This window comes from Phyllobates terribilis, unplaced genomic scaffold (assembly GCF_046119375.1).
Source record: "Phyllobates terribilis strain yellow unplaced genomic scaffold, ASM4611937v1 Scaffold_11__3_contigs__length_659146591, whole genome shotgun sequence".
In the NCBI taxonomy this organism is placed as follows: domain Eukaryota; kingdom Metazoa; phylum Chordata; class Amphibia; order Anura; family Dendrobatidae; genus Phyllobates; species Phyllobates terribilis.
Genome location: NW_027362771.1, coordinates 154221931 through 154237429, shown reverse-complemented (window position 1 = coordinate 154237429; position 15499 = coordinate 154221931). Strand labels below are relative to the sequence as shown.

Genomic DNA, 15499 nt, shown 5'->3' with positions numbered 1-15499 from the left:
AATACATGACAAGATTGTTTAGTGAAACATTTCTTACAGACATTGCGGGTAATCAGTTTTAAATGTAGCGTTGCCCTTGCTGTGAAGCCACACGGCCACTTATCTGGTTCTTTCCTAGATTTACCAATCAGTTGTTAGGGCCAATGACCTTTTCACCTGTAGTTCACTACATTCTCAATGATCTTGCAATAAAATCATTCTCTCATCTCATAAAACATATTCTAACTCCAACACCCAGGTCAATGAAAAGAATTGCATAATGTAAGTTAGTAAACTGATCATCTTGCACAATATTATATTCCTGCATTATGTTGTGCAACTATATAGACTAAATAGTATGATTTACTTACAACTCCAGGTATCCCTAATTCTGCAGTAGAATACCATACAGCAAAAACATTCGATAAAGTCTAATGTGGTTATTGGCTTTCATAAGAATGTTCTATTGTCTGACCTGCAGTGGTTCAGTTACCTCACAGTCCTGGGGTCCTGGATTCCAATCCCACCAAGGGCAATACCTGCATATAGATTGTATTCACGTCATGTTTGCATGGGTTTCCTTTAGGATCCCTCTTTCTCCCACAATAAAAAACTACTGATTTGTTGGCCCTAGAGATTGTGTCTGAGACTGTGAAGGAGTGACGTAAATAGTGACAATTAGACAAACAAAACAACTCAACAGCACTCTGTATACGCTAAGATGTATGCAATCATTGAATATATGAAATTTGAACTACGGTACATTACTGTACTTATAAAAAGTAAGGTACTCAGCCCATAAATTAGCCAATTCATGAGAACCCATCAGTCATGGCAAGGCGTACTTTTCTTTGATGGGACCCTAAACCTAATATTTATCAAACATGAAATTCCGCAGCATAAACGCTTGGAAAGCGCATTGTGGGCACCCAGCCTGACAATGCTGCCGCCACCTGCCTTATCTTTCTCTACTTATTGATGATACTAAAGGTTCTTTAACAATAGTACCTTCTTCTGTCTCTATGTTGAATGATCTGTGCTATCTTATCTCCTATCCTTATGCTGTAAAAGCATAAAATGGAGCTGCTTGGCCGGCCCATCTTTTATACTAGTTTTAGTAGTCCCCATGATTTAAGAAAAAACAAAATGAGCATATACCCTACTGTAGTAAGTAAATAGTAATAGCACATATAAGTAACATAAGGTATTTCACAGGTGCGTACTGTCCATAGCAGCAGCCCACACAGCTGCTATCGGGCACGTAAGACAGGAAGGCCCGATGTGAAACAGCATCGGACCCCTCCATCCCCTCATCAGAATTTCAACAGTATCTGCATCCCTAGGATGCAAATACTCTTGTAAACAACCAGGCTCGGTCAAAACCACCAGGGGTTTCTGAGAGCCTTCTGCTCTGCAAGTATAGCAAGGGAGGAGTGAGCTCTGCAGTCGGGTCCCAGGAGGTGGGGAGGCTGCACCACAGAGAAGATGGAAATACAGGCTACAGGAAGAACAATCTGGCAAGTGAGGGCCCCACTGCTGTCCAGTGCCGCATGCATCATGTGCAGTCATCTGTAGAAAGGGTAAATGCATGTGTAATATGTGCGTGTCTAATATGTTCTTTGTGTCATGTCCATGTATGTGTACATATGTGTATGTGCTGCCCATGTATTTAGTACATACATGTATTTACATATGGTCACATGTGGCATTTCAGCTCCATTACAAATTTAAGAAAGGCCCCGTGTGATGGGGCTGAAGGGCCACATGTGAACATATAGGTGAATAAATACATTTAAAGTGAACCTGATACATGGTGCCCACACTGTGGGTCGCATGTAGCAGGCACCGGTTGTATGATCCCAGCCAGGAATGGCTAAGGGTATGTGCACACGGTCAGGAGCCGCCTGCAGCCCCAACGCTGCAGAATAGCCGCTCGGCTTCGGCCCTCATTATGCAAATGAGCGGCGCAATTTTTTTTTTTTTTTACACATGCGGACTTTCCTCATAGATGTTAGTGACGCACCCCTGGGCCTTCGTCGCGCGGCATCGCGCGCACGGGAGCTTACCCGGAGCCGGATCTGTTGAGGGTTGTAGTCTCGTGGCGGTGACCCGGTCCGTGCCCAGGGAGTCAAACTGAGCGGCGATGTATTAGCGGTAGATGTTGGACGACTACGCCACCCGTTGAATGCAGTGAAGGAGCTGCCGCTGCAGGGCAGACCGCTGAGGCCGGTGGTAGGATTGTGCAGCGTGATAGTATCACCCCCAACGGGAGGGGTATGGCCTCAGGGCAGCCGACATGGATGATGGGGGTAGCAGGAATCACTCAGAGACGATGCGGTGTAATTCAGGGTCTTTACTGGTGATAAAGATAGACCCTCCCGGAGTACTGCCTAGCGATCGGGGCCTGGTCAGTCCTTGAGCAGATGGGATCTCCCCTGGCCAGGCGGAGTTGTAGGCCTCCCAAACTGACTGTACTCTTCTGGCTACCTTGCTAGAGGCGGGTATAAGTAGCCCACGTCCCTGAGTGTACCGTGTGGTGCTCACCCGTATGGCTGGTGACTCGGGGCCTTCTAGTGGCGTCCGCTCCACGACGGCGGTGCTGGTCCCATGCGTGTGACCGTGCCTTCGGGTTTCTTGGCCAGAGGACCTGAAATCCCCTGCCGGGCGGTTTCTGCTGCTGGGTAAAGATTAGTCCCCACAGCCTCGGACTCCGGGTCCGGTGATAGCTTCTCAGTCAGGGCGAGCTCTGCAGCTGCCAGCCCTGACTCCTTATAGCACTGCTCCCACAGAGCTCCCGATGTTCTTTTCCTAGATCTGCTTCTCTTCTCTGTCTCTACTTCTTCTCTACTCCCTAACCCTGCCTCAGCCCTAGGTTTATATAGGGGAAGTTCTTCCCCTCCCAGGACTGGGCAGGAGGTGTGGCATGCACAGGATCCCTGACCAAGAGACCTCCCACCTGCTCTCAGACATAACATTGCTGTTACTGTGGAAACCAGACCCCTGGGGTGCCACATTCCCCCCTAGTGAAATTTAGTACTCCGGGACTAAACATATTTTTTAGAAAAACATAACAAGGTATAAACAATAATAATACAATAAGAAAAACACATAAAGATGGTTACGGCGTGTCCGCAACCGGGTGCAGTCTTTGAAGAAAACAAAGGTGTCCATTTCACCAAAACAGGGAGACGTAACCAGGTAGGGGTCTGTCCTCGTTGTATCGGTCGCTGGGTCTTCCTCTGGCCGGTGGGGTCCTCCTTGGTCGACGCCACGGGATGTCCTCCGGTCCGGATGCCAGCTGGATCTTCCCTGGAGTGGAAACCTGTAAAGACTGCACAGTTCGGGTTAGCGCGGCAACGCTTTTAGCTAGCTCTTGGACCTGATGGTGCAGGTCTGGAGCCGGGTCATTGTTCAAAGCCTGCGCATCAGCTCCCACAGGCCCTGCCGACAAGGGTGCCGCCTCCTGGTGGTAAGTGGTAGTGGGGCGTCTGTGGGTCACAACGCCACCTGGTGCCGGTTCTCGGAGCACCCGGATGGCTCTGTCCTTGAACTGTGCAAATCCCAGATGAGGGTCCTGTAAGGCCATTGCCCGCAACTGGGTTCGGTGGGCATTGCAATATAAACCCTCTATAAATTGTTCAGTCAACAGCCTGTCCTCGTCTCCCACGCCGTCAGGGTCGGTCTGCTTAATGGCTCTCAGGGCCTCTTGTAGGTTCAGGGCATAGTCCCTTATACTCTCGTGTGCTCGCTGCTTGCACCCGTAGAATCTAAGCTTGATCTCGGCTGAGGTGCGGGTATCAAAGGTGTCCCTCAGCCGGGTTAGTATCCCTGCAACAGTCCTTCCCCCAGGTGGCCAGGACTTTACCTCCCTTTGGGCTGCCCCGGTTAATTGGGCCACCAGGATGCTCACTTTTTGCTCTTCTGTGAGGGGATACACCTGGAAGAGGCTATCCAGCTTTTCTCTAAAGTCATGCAGGGTATGTGACTCCCCTGAGTACTGGGGTAGCCAGGCCGCTCCCGGGATATAGGGCATGGTGAAAGGCATGACTGCAGCAGCGGTGGCGCTGGCGGGGGTTGAGGCAGTGAAGCTCTCCTCCGTATCCGACATCTTCCTCCCCCCTAGTGGACCGTGGCCTACCTTGCGATGATCCTCTTCCGTAGGCCGCGGCTCCGCAGTGGATCGTCAGGGTTGAGGACCTTCCGTCGCGCTCCTGTGACGTCGGCGTCTGCTGGGCTCCTTCCAGGACCTTACGCAACGTCCGGACGTGAGGCGGGGCTTCAGTTCTCACGCGCTTTCGGAGTCCACGCCCCTCTTCTTCCCGCGCGGCGTCTTCAAGATGGCGTCCAACGGCGGGAAAACTCCACGGATGGCGGGAAGAAGACAGAAGATGGCGCCGGATGGCGGGAATCTTCACCACTGGTAAGTTTGAACAGTCTTTTTCAGGCACGCAGTACCCGGTGGTTGCGGGCACGAGATCCTGCCGACTACGCCAAAAATTGACGCACCCCTGGGCCTTCGTCGCGCGGCATCGCGCGCATGGGAGCTTACCCGGAGCCGGATCTGTTGAGGGTTGTAGTCTCGTGGCGGTGACCCGGTCCGTGCCCAGGGAGTCAAACTGAGCGGCGATGTATTAGCGGTAGATGTTGGACGACTACGCCACCCGTTGAATGCAGCGAAGGAGCTGCCGCTGCAGGGCAGACCGCTGAGGCCGGTGGTAGGATTGTGCAGCGTGATAGTATCACCCCCAACGGGAGGGGTATGGCCTCAGGGCAGCCGACGTGGATGATGGGGGTAGCAGGAATCACTCAGAGACGATGCGGTGTAATTCAGGGTCTTTACTGGTGATAAAGATAGACCCTCCCGGAGTACTGGCTAGCGATCGGGGCCTGGTCAGTCCTTGAGCAGATGGGATCTCCCCTGGCCAGGCGGAGTTGTAGGCCTCCCAAACTGACTGTACTCTTCTGGCTACCTTGCTAGAGGCGGGTATAAGTAGCCCACGTCCCTGAGTGTACCGTGTGGTGCTCACCCATATGGCCGGTGACTCGGGGCCTTCTAGTGGCGTCCGCTCCACGACGGCGGTGCTGGTCCCACGCGTGTGACCGTGCCTTCGGCTTTCTTGGCCAGAGGACCTGAAATCCCCTGCCGGGCGGTTTCTGCTGCTGGGTAAAGATTAGTCCCCACAGCCTCGGACTCCGGGTCCGGTGATAGCTTCTCAGTCAGGGCGAGCTCTGCAGCTGCCAGCCCTGACTCCTTATAGCACTGCTCCCACAGAGCTCCCGATGTTCTTTTCCTAGATCTGCTTCTCTTCTCTGTCTCTACTTCTTCTCTACTCCCTAACCCTGCCTCAGCCCTAGGTTTATATAGGGGAAGTTCTTCCCCTCCCAGGACTGGGCAGGAGGTGTGGCATGCACAGGATCCCTGACCAAGAGACCTCCCACCTGCTCTCAGACATAACATTGCTGTTACTGTGGAAACCAGACCCCTGGGGTGCCACATTAGTCTATGTGGAAAGCCCGCATGTGGACCCGCAAGAGAAATTGACATGCTGCGGTCCTGAAAGACGCACCGCATGTCAGTTTCTGCGGGTGATTTCTAGAAATCCATCCACTATGCTGTAACATCTGGACACTTCAGGTTTGACGCTGCATAGACACACAGCTTCAAACTCACAGCGGCTCCTGATCGTGGGCACGTACCCAAACTGTGAAACTGCAGCATTTCAGAGAAAAACACTTTATTAGGGGACAGAGCTGGGCTGTAGACTAGTCTGACAGGCGTGTCCCTGGCCACTTCTCCCCGCCCGCGGCAGTGACTGCGCACTTAGGCAGAGACCTGTCAGTCATTGGCAGCAGGTGGGGAGAAGCCGCCAGGGACCCGCCTGTCTGACTAATCTAGAGCACAGCTCTGCTAATAAAGTTTTATTCTCTGAAATGCTGCAGTTTCACAATTAGACATTCCTGTCTGGGATCATACAGCCGGTGCCTGATACATGCGGCCAGTGACTCATAAGTATCAACTGTTAAAGGAGTTGTCCAAAATAATGAAATCGCTGCACGCCAGAAGTAATACAAAAGGTTCTAATGTGGCTAGATTGTGTACAAATAACAAAATAAATCATACTCGCCTGCTGTCACTCATCTGGATCCAGCGCAGATTGATCTGTGATCTGCGCCAGCATCAATGTTTCTACCTTTCTACCTGATACAAGACCACTGCATCTTGGATAGGTATGCATCACAAGCTGCAGCAGTTGTGTGCCTGGTAGAACGGTGGCATCATTGATGCTGGTGCAAACCACAGGGTGGCTTGCGATGGACTCAGGAGGGCCCTGAGAATCAATGTCACTGGTGGGTCCTATGTACCCCAGTCTGACAATGATTATAATGGTGGAACAGGGAGGTGTCAGATCCTTTCTCCATCATTCAGCTTGTCAATCTGAGTCTCCTCCTGTACGGAGCCTCAGTCCTCAAGCTGCACAAAGTGGAACAGCGCAAGAGGGGAATGTTTCTAGGCAAGTTGCATTTTCCTTTCTTTAATCAATCAGTCAGTACATATAGGGGGCCATCATACTATGTGGTGGGGACCATTGTGGGAACGTTCATACAGTGTGTGGGGGAATTGTACTGGTGGGGCCATTATACATTATATGGAGGTCTCATATTGTGTTGACGTATTTACTTGTGGGGACATCATACTGTTTTGGGGACACTGGGGTCATCATACTGTGCGTGGGGGTATCATACAATGTGTTAGCTGCATTTTTGAAAGCATCATACTCTGAGCGGTCATAAAAGGTGTATTGTAGTGGGTGAGAACAGTAAGGGGCTTCAATAGGACCAAAATTATTCTGTATGCGCTGTAATTCATGTCCCTCTCCGCTTTTAAATTTATGAGGCATGCCATTCTGTGACTCCTCCTATGCGCCGTGACCCTGCCTACTCCACTGAGAGGAAAGGGGGGGGCCCAATTAGGATTTTTGCTATGGGGCCCCATGGTTTCTATGTACGTCATTGGTATTTAGTTAATAATATTTTGATTAAAAAAAGTGTAAAAGCCAATCCCACTGCGATTGTCATGGTGGGATGGCTTTTACAGCTTTTTGATCAAAATAATGTTAATAAAGTACCCTATGTTACTTAAAAGTACTATTACTACCATGTCTCTCCGAAAATAAGACACGGTCTTCTAATATTTTTTGCTCCAAAAAATGGCTTATTTTTAGGGATGTCTTATTTTTTCCATGAACAACAATCCACAATTATTATTGAAAAAAAAATCAACATTTATTCATATATAATCATGTCATAACACACTGCACATACACATGTAAATATAGACACACTGCACATACGGTACATACCAGCCTGTCTCTTTTTCAGTTCCTCTAGACTTCTGTAGGCAAAGGACCTTTGGTCATACCATGGCCACATGACCATGATGTCATCAAATTTGCTTAAGTAGTCTTAACCGCAGAATAAAAATGCTTGCAGTGAGAAATTGCCCAGTTTGCCACGCCTTCCCTCTAACGATGGCCCTGCATGCCAGCCTGTCGCCTCTTCATTTCCTTTAGAATCCTGCACTTAAAGGACATTTGGTGACATCATGGTCACATAACTGTCATGTCACCAAAAGTCCTTAAGCAGTTTTAACCTTGGAACAGAAATGCTGGGGGTCCCTAAGTGAGTGGGGGCCCCGGGCAATTGATCAGTTTTCTCCCTTCAAAAAAACTCAGTTCCTGACTTTAACTTTTGGGTATATGCTTATTTTGTTTTTTTTTCTTGGGTTCTGCTTGTGAAATGGCCACATTGTGAACGTCCTTCTACACATTGCCTGAATACCAACAAGCTCATTTCTTTGATTTTGCTGTAGTTCCCATGATCTGTTGCGCTGGACCTTGTGATGTTATAGCTACAAAGCATTATATTGAAGCTTGCCAGGTTGTATCTGTCCTTAGCCCGCTTTGCGACTCTTCAGGAGTGTTTGAAACGGTATTTTTTTTCCATGCCACATAAATCGAATTGCAAAGTGTTTGAATTTGTGGGTACCTGCGAATTTCAGGAAATTCATCTCAAATTCAATTTGCCACAGAACGTTCCAATAATCTCTGGTGACAAGCTCTACAGCACTGTGGAATATGTTAGTCCAATATAAGCAACATAAACAAAATAATAAATAATGGCAAATAAAAAGTAGAATGGGTATACGCAGTGGATCCACATAATATACTGTCATAGCCAATGAGACAATTTTGTTTTTAGTTAAAGTGTACAAGTTTCTGTACAGAATTACGCTAACTGTTGTGTGTGTACACAAGGAGTTACATAATTTTTGGTCATTATATGACTTCTATCTTTAATTTATCATTTTGCACCTGCAGTTTTTCGATCTCCATGCTCCATCCCTACTTGTCAGTTTCCCTTCAGCTGAGCTCCAGAGTGAAATGAAGAGCTGCCATACACAGTACACAAGGAAGAAGAGATCCTCCTCTGCCATCTCTCTGCCTCATACCATTAGAAGCAGCTGCATATGACTCACCCCCTGGGCCGTGGGGCACTCGGATCCGGGCAATAGGGAAACGGTGGGAGTAGTAGTGGCAACCCGGTTCCGTGGCTCAGGGTGGTCAGGCCAGTGGTAGTCCGTTATGTGCTGATGATTATGTCCGACTACGCCACCCGTGGATTTGCGGTCATTAGGAACCGCCGCTGCAAGGCAGACCGCTGGGGCTGATGATGTATGCAGCTGGGATTGTGTGACTCCCCACGGGAAGAGTGCGGCCCCAGGGCAGTATAATGGATGGTGGGAGTGATGGTGGTGAGAGTCCCAGTGCGGATAGTGCTGGAGGAGCAAGGAGCACACAGACAACAGGTTGCAGTCCAGGGTCTTTACTAAAACAGATAAACTGACCCACAAACAGTCCCGGCTAGGAGGGGACCTGGATGTCTGAGAGCAATTGGAAAATTGGCCCTAGTCAGGGTGAGGGTGTAGGCCTACCGTGCTTTCTGTGCTCCTTCTGGCTATCTCCTCCTTATAGGGTAACAGCCCACGTTTTCGAGCTTTCCGTGTACTCTCGCCTGTATGGCCTGCGATGTGGGTTCCTTTCTGCTCCCGGCCTGGTACGGCTTTACTGGTCCCTTCTGTTGTGGCAGAGCCTCCAGGCTTCTTAGGCCAAGGAATATACAGTCCCCTGCGGACTGGTTATCTGCTGTAGGATGTGGAATCCTCCCAGCCTCAGACACCAAAGTCTGGTAAATTAAGTCCTTTATCTGCCAAGACAGGCTCACTTCGCTTCTTGTCTCTGGCTTGTGGCTCTTCTACTGCCACACTTCCTCTTAGGGTGCAATACAGCTGTCCCTCATTGCTCTGGACACTTCTCAGTGCTGAGACAGGTCGTCCAGTTATCTCTAACCCTGCCCCCAGTTCCAGCTTTTATAGGGGCAGCCTGCTCCCCATACTGGCCTGAGACAGGAGGTACTGCATGCTAATGTTCCCCTGACTAGAGAACCTCCCCCTTGCTCTCAGACACAGCTTTATTACACTTGTGGCATCCAGGCCAGGGTGACACATTCCCCCCTAGTAAAATTTAGTACTCCGGGACTAAACAAGAAACAAGAACAATATACATAACCATAAAACACGAGTAGACAAACGACGCACAGGTTGAGTTCTTAAGGTCACAGTGTGGTCTGTGACCGGGTGTCCATATTACCCACACAACGGGGAGCCTTAACCAGGTGGGGGTCTGTCCTACCCCAAGTCCTTTACAGTCTTAGTTCATTCCTGGGTTAGGCTCCGAACGCAGTCCATACAAGGTCCCGGTTATAAAAAGTCCATAACCTTTGAGTCCTTACGGTAACTGCAAGAAACTGAAACACGCTATTAATAATCACGCAGGTAACTTGGCAAACATTTCAACATTTGGCAACAGGGTTATTTACAATTTTAGTGCACCCTATATTCTCCAGCGAGCGGGTATCTTCCCCTTTGTGCTCCTGGTTGACCTCCTTAACCCACTGTCTGGTGGTGGACCGACCTGGCTTTCCCCACTAGCGCTAGGGGTTCAGCTACCAGCTGGGTGTACTGGTAGGGCAGGCAGCTGTCTGCGGGTCCTTTTGCTTACCGCAGGCATGGCAGGCTCACTGTCAGCAGAGGGTTGACTCTCCTGGGCTGCTGGTACAGGTCTTCTGCCTCTGGAACTGCTTGCTCCTCTTCTGTTATGATCTGCTACAGGGACTAAGGAAAGACAGGAGAACTGTCCCTACAATAGAACTAAACTAGATCCCTACGATGTAATGGGGAACTTGATCCTGCGATCAGACCCGCTAAAGTCCTCGGCTAGTCTGAACGAAGACCTATAGATGTGAGGGAGGGATCCCTACAAGAACTAGGGACTGGGATAAGTTGGACACCTCCTAGCAGAAATAGTAGCAGTCAAAGACAAACACACAACAAAAAGCATAGAGGTCAGAAGACCTAGCAAAGCTAACAGAAAACGGCAACAGAGCACCAAGCTAGCTCAAGAGTAGTAAATACAATGAAGTCCAGCAAGACCAGGAGGGCGGAGCCGGATTAAATAGGCAAAAATGGTCATGTGACCAGCAAACTAAAAAAAAACTAACAGGAGAGTTCTAACAGTACCCCCTCTTCTAAGAGGATCCTCCGGATCCCCTAGGCCCAGGCTTACCAGGAAACCTCCTGTGAAACGCTCTGACAAGTCTGGAAGCAGAAACATCATCTGCCCTCACCCATGAGTTATCCTCAGGTCCGAAACCCTTCCAAGCGACGAGATACTGCAAACTCCCTCTATACCGTCTAGAATTTAGGATGCGGGAAATTTCATATTCCCCGTCCTCCACCACCGGAGGAACAGTGGCAGAGGCGTCACCATCAGACACATCAGCTTTTTTCAACAGAGAAACATGAAACACCGGGTTAATCTTCCAGGACTAGGAACCTCCAACCTAACAGCAGATTGGTTAACTATCTGAAGCACCTTAAAGGGCCCTACGAACTTGGGACCCAATTTTTTAGAAGGAATCCTCAATCGCAGATCGTAAACCGCCATCTTTTTTTTTTACAAAAAAAAATCCAACAGCCACAGGAGACTTGGAAGGTCTAATGTGACCGGCTGCCAAGCTTGTCTGTATGTATTCCTCCAAAGCCTTTCTCTCAGGAATAGTAAGATTAAATAAACGACTTTTAGGAAGAGTCGCTCCAGGGACAAATTCAATGGTACAATCATAGTCTCTATGGGGAGGCAAAATTTGTGACTCCTCCTCAGAAAAAACTCTCCAAAAATCCTGAATAGGTACAGGCAATTCCCCTTTATCCACAGCAGCAATACGTCCGTTACAACACTTGTCATAACACTTAGGGCTCCAGGACTTAATTTCATTGGTAGACCATACCAGTACAGGATTGTGCAATTTTAACCAGGGTAACCCCAATATTACTGGAGAAGGCAAATTATCCAATACCACCAAATCCAAATTTTCTTGGTGAATACCATTAATAGTGAGGGGAAATTCACAGACCTTATGAGTAACACTCTTCAAGGGAGAGCCATCAACAGAAACCACAGCAATAGGGGATGACAAAGTTTTAGGTTCTAATCTAAGTTTTTCCAAGAATCCCCCATCAATCACATTCAGAGTAGAACCACAATCCACAAATACCCGAAATTCAATTAATTCATCCTGAGCAGCAGTAGTGGCAGATAGGAATACTCCCTTAGAATTTAAACAGGCAATACGGGCATAACTGACCATTTTTTTTTCTTTCTTCAAACGAAGCACACAGTTCTTAATAAAATGACCAGAATTTCCGCAAAAGAAGCACAAGCCTTCAGAAAGCCTGCGATCTTTTTCCTGAGAGCGGGGTGGCATCGCCCCAATCTCCATCAGCTCTCCATTGTCAGCACAGACCCTCTCAAGACTCGGAGCTGACATAGCAGAGGATTTGCTCTCATTAACCCTTGCACGCAGTCTCCTGTCCACCCATATAGCTAATTGCATAGCCTCCTGCAAGTTTCCAGGTGTGGGATAAGCAATCAGTAAATCCTTAACCCTTTCACCTAGCCCTGCAAGAAACAAGCTTTTCAAAGCTGAATCGTTCCACCCCACCTGGGCAGACCACCGACGGAAGTGAGTACAATATTTTTCCACATTACCTGATCCCTGCCTCAAACGTCTCAATTCAGACTCAGCAGATGAGACACGATCAGGATCATCATACAACAAACCCAAAGCAGAAAAAAAACTATCCACTGATCTAAAGCACGGATCACTAGGTTGGAGAGAGAAGGCCCATCCCTGAGGATCTTTGCGCAAAAGTGACATTATGAACCCTATGCACTGTGATTCATCACCAGAGGATCCGGGTCTCAAACGAAAATACAATAAACAAGCATTTTTAAAAGAAAAAAAATCTTGTTGTTCGTCAAAAAATAAATCAGGCAGACGTACCTTTGGTTCCACAAAATATGCTCCAGAACAGCTACTCACGTGTTGTTGGAGCTTGGCCACCTCCAGAGAGAGTCCCTGCAAGCGTTGAGCCAAATCTTGAACCGAGACCATGATGGAAAACTGGAGGTCTTTCCTTAGAGAAAATTTTTTTTTTCTTTTAGGGCTGGACTTACTGTTATGATCTGCTACAGGGACTAAGGAAAGACAGGAGAACTGTCCCTACAATAGAACTAAACTAGATCCCTACGATGTAACGGGGAACCTGATCCTGCGATCAGACCCGCTAAAGTCCTCGGCTAGTCTGAACGAAGACCTATAGATGTGAGGGAGGGATCCCTACAAGAACTAGGGACTGGGATAAGTTGGACACCTCCTAGCAGAAATAGTAGCAGTCAAAGACAAACACACAACAAAAAGCATAGAGGTCAGAAGACCTAGCAAAACTAACAGAGAACGGCAACAGAGCACCAAGCTAGCTCAAGAGTAGTAAATACAATGAAGTCCAGCAAGACCAGGAGGGCGGAGCCGGATTAAATAGGCAAAAATGGTCATGTGACCAGCAAACTAAAAAAAAACTAACAGGAGAGTTCTAACATCTTCACCTTCCGGCTCTGGGGCAGGTTGTTGCGCAGTCGGTTGCAGGAAATGCAGGACGAGTACCTCTATGGCATCGTTTATCCGAGTCCAGGACTGAGGGATCTCTCCGAGAACGGTGCTGATCATTTCTTCCTTGTCCTCTGCGGGTTCAAGGTCACTTTGATCCTCTTCTGCACTACGGAGTTGCTCGGGGCATCTTTTGAGGTGGTCCCTGGAGATGGTACTAGTGGTTTCTCCTCCGTCCTTGGTGATCACGCACACCTTCGGGTTGTCGTGGTCAGACTGCAGTACGGTGTAGGGTTCCCTTTCCCACTGGTCGTCCAACTTATGTAGCCTTCTCTTTCGCTTCAGGACCTGCTCACCAGGTTCTAGGGGACCAGCAGGGGCGTGTTGGTTGAAGAGTTTTTCTTGCCTCTCTCTCAACTGGGCCAGGCTCTTCTCCACACTCTCCTGTACCTTCTTGTACTGCAGTTGCCTTTCCGTATCCCAGTCCGCATCCGGGGAGGTGTCCTCAGGTGTTAGGACTCCCATCTCCAGGTCTACGGGCAGCTTACCTGGTCTGGCTCGCATCAGGTAAGCCGGGGTGCAGTTTGTAGCATTCACCGGGATATGATTGTATAAGTCTATCAGATCCGTCAGTTTTTCTGGCCACAGGCTGCGTTCCTCCAGGGGCAACGTCTTCAGGAGATCAATGACTATGTTGTTCATTTTCTCACACATCCCGTTGGTTTGTGGGTGGTAGGGTGTTGTCCGAATTTTCTTACAGCCATAGAGGTTGCAGAACTCTTGGAAGATTTCGGCCTCGAACGCTGGACTCTGGTCTGTCAGAACTTGTTCTGGATACCCGTGTGGATGGCAGAAGTATTGCTGGAAGGCTCTGGCCGCCGTTTGGGCTGTCAAGTCTTTTACTGGGACCACCACTAGAAAACGGGAATAGTGGTCCACGATTGTCAGGGCGTAGATGTATCCTGACCGGCATGGAGCCAATTTGACGTGGTCCAGAGCTACCAACTCAAGAGGCTGCGTGGTTATGATGGGCCTCAAGGGTGTCTTCTGGCTAGCATTGTCCTTCCTCCTTAGGTGACAAGGGCCACAGTCTCTGCACCACTTCTCTACAGCCCCTCTCATGCCGACCCAAAAGAACCGTCCTCTTAGCAGGAACTCCAGTTTCTTCCAACCGAAGTGCCCCGCTCTGTCATGGTAAGCCCCCAGGACCATAGCTGCATCCTGCCTTGGAACCACGACTTGCCAGGTCAGCTCGTGCGTCCGGTGGTTGACAATCCTTCTGCACAGCTTGCCTTCGTAGAGGAACAGCTTGCTCTTCTCTTTCCATAGCTGCTTGGCTTCCTCTGGAGCATCCGGATCCATGCAGGCGTCTTCCTGGGTCAGCAGATCTTTCACTAGGCGGATGGCAGGGTCACTATCTTGGGTCTCGGCCCTGCTGTGGTGAGGTAGGGGATTGATCATCACGGTTGTTAGATCCTCCTCCTTCACGCGGTGGAAGTATTGAGAGGCTCCATACCGGTGAAACACGGGGAGTTCTACCTCCTCCAGCTCTTCTGGGTCTTCGTCACCTTCAGGTAAGTGAGGCATTCTCGATAGGGCGTCAGCGTTGGCATTGGTTTTGCCTGCCCGGTACTTGATCACGAAGTCATAGTTGGAGAGACGGGCCATCCACCGCTGTTCCAGGGCACCCAGTCTCGCATTGTCCAGGTGTGTCAACGGGTTGATGTCCGTGTACACGGTGAACTTTGCGGAGGCCAGGTAATGCTTGAAGTGTTCCGTTACGGCCCACACCACCGCCAAGAATTCTAGCTTGATGGAGCTGTAATTCTCCGGGTTCCTCTCGGTGGGCCTCAGCTTCCAGCTGGCGTACGCAATCACCCTTTCTCTGCCCTGTTGGTTTTGGGACAGTACGGCTCCCAGTCCCACATTACTGGCGTCTGTGTGGAGAATAAAAGGCTGGCCATAATCAGGGTAGGCCAGGATCTCATCCCCCGTGAGGGCCATCTTCAACTGGCGGAAGGACTCCTCTTCCGGTTTATCCCACTTGAAGGGTGGCTTTTGACTTCTGGACTTCGACTGTCCGATCAGGAGGTCCTGCATAGGAGCTGCCATCTTAGCGAACCCGGGGATGAACCTTCGGTAGTAGCCTACCAACCCGAGGAACTGTCTCACCTCTTTGATGTTCGAGGGGCTTGGCCAGCTCTTGATTGCCGTGACCTTGTCAGGGTCGGGGGGCTACTCCTTCCGCACTTACCACGTGCCCTAGGTACTGGACTTTTGGTTTCAACAGGTGACACTTAGATGGTTTCACCTTCAGGCCATAGCCTGCCAGGGCTTCGAACACCTCGGCCAGGTGCTTTAGATGGTCCTCGTAGGTCTTCGAAAAGACGATCACATCGTCCAGGTAAAGGAGGACCGTCTCGAAGTTTCGGTGCCCTAGTCAGCATTCCATCAG

The 15499-nt window shown here is 49.5% G+C and overlaps 1 long non-coding RNA gene across 2 annotated transcripts in view; it reads right to left on the bottom strand.

The window, feature by feature from the left end:
- LOC141165042 (uncharacterized) overlaps nucleotides 1-7419 on the bottom strand; it is a 101216-nt gene extending 93797 nt beyond the window's left edge. Inside the window, exons 1-2 of one of the 2 annotated variants that reach the window (XR_012251038.1) lie at nucleotides 7341-7419; nucleotides 473-518 (exon numbers count right to left, since the gene is read on the bottom strand). This is a non-coding gene — a long non-coding RNA (uncharacterized lncRNA). The remainder of the gene's footprint in view (nucleotides 1-472; nucleotides 519-7340) is intronic. The other variant, XR_012251037.1, reaches the window with a different exon arrangement.
- Between the last annotated feature and the right edge of the window lie 8080 nt (nucleotides 7420-15499).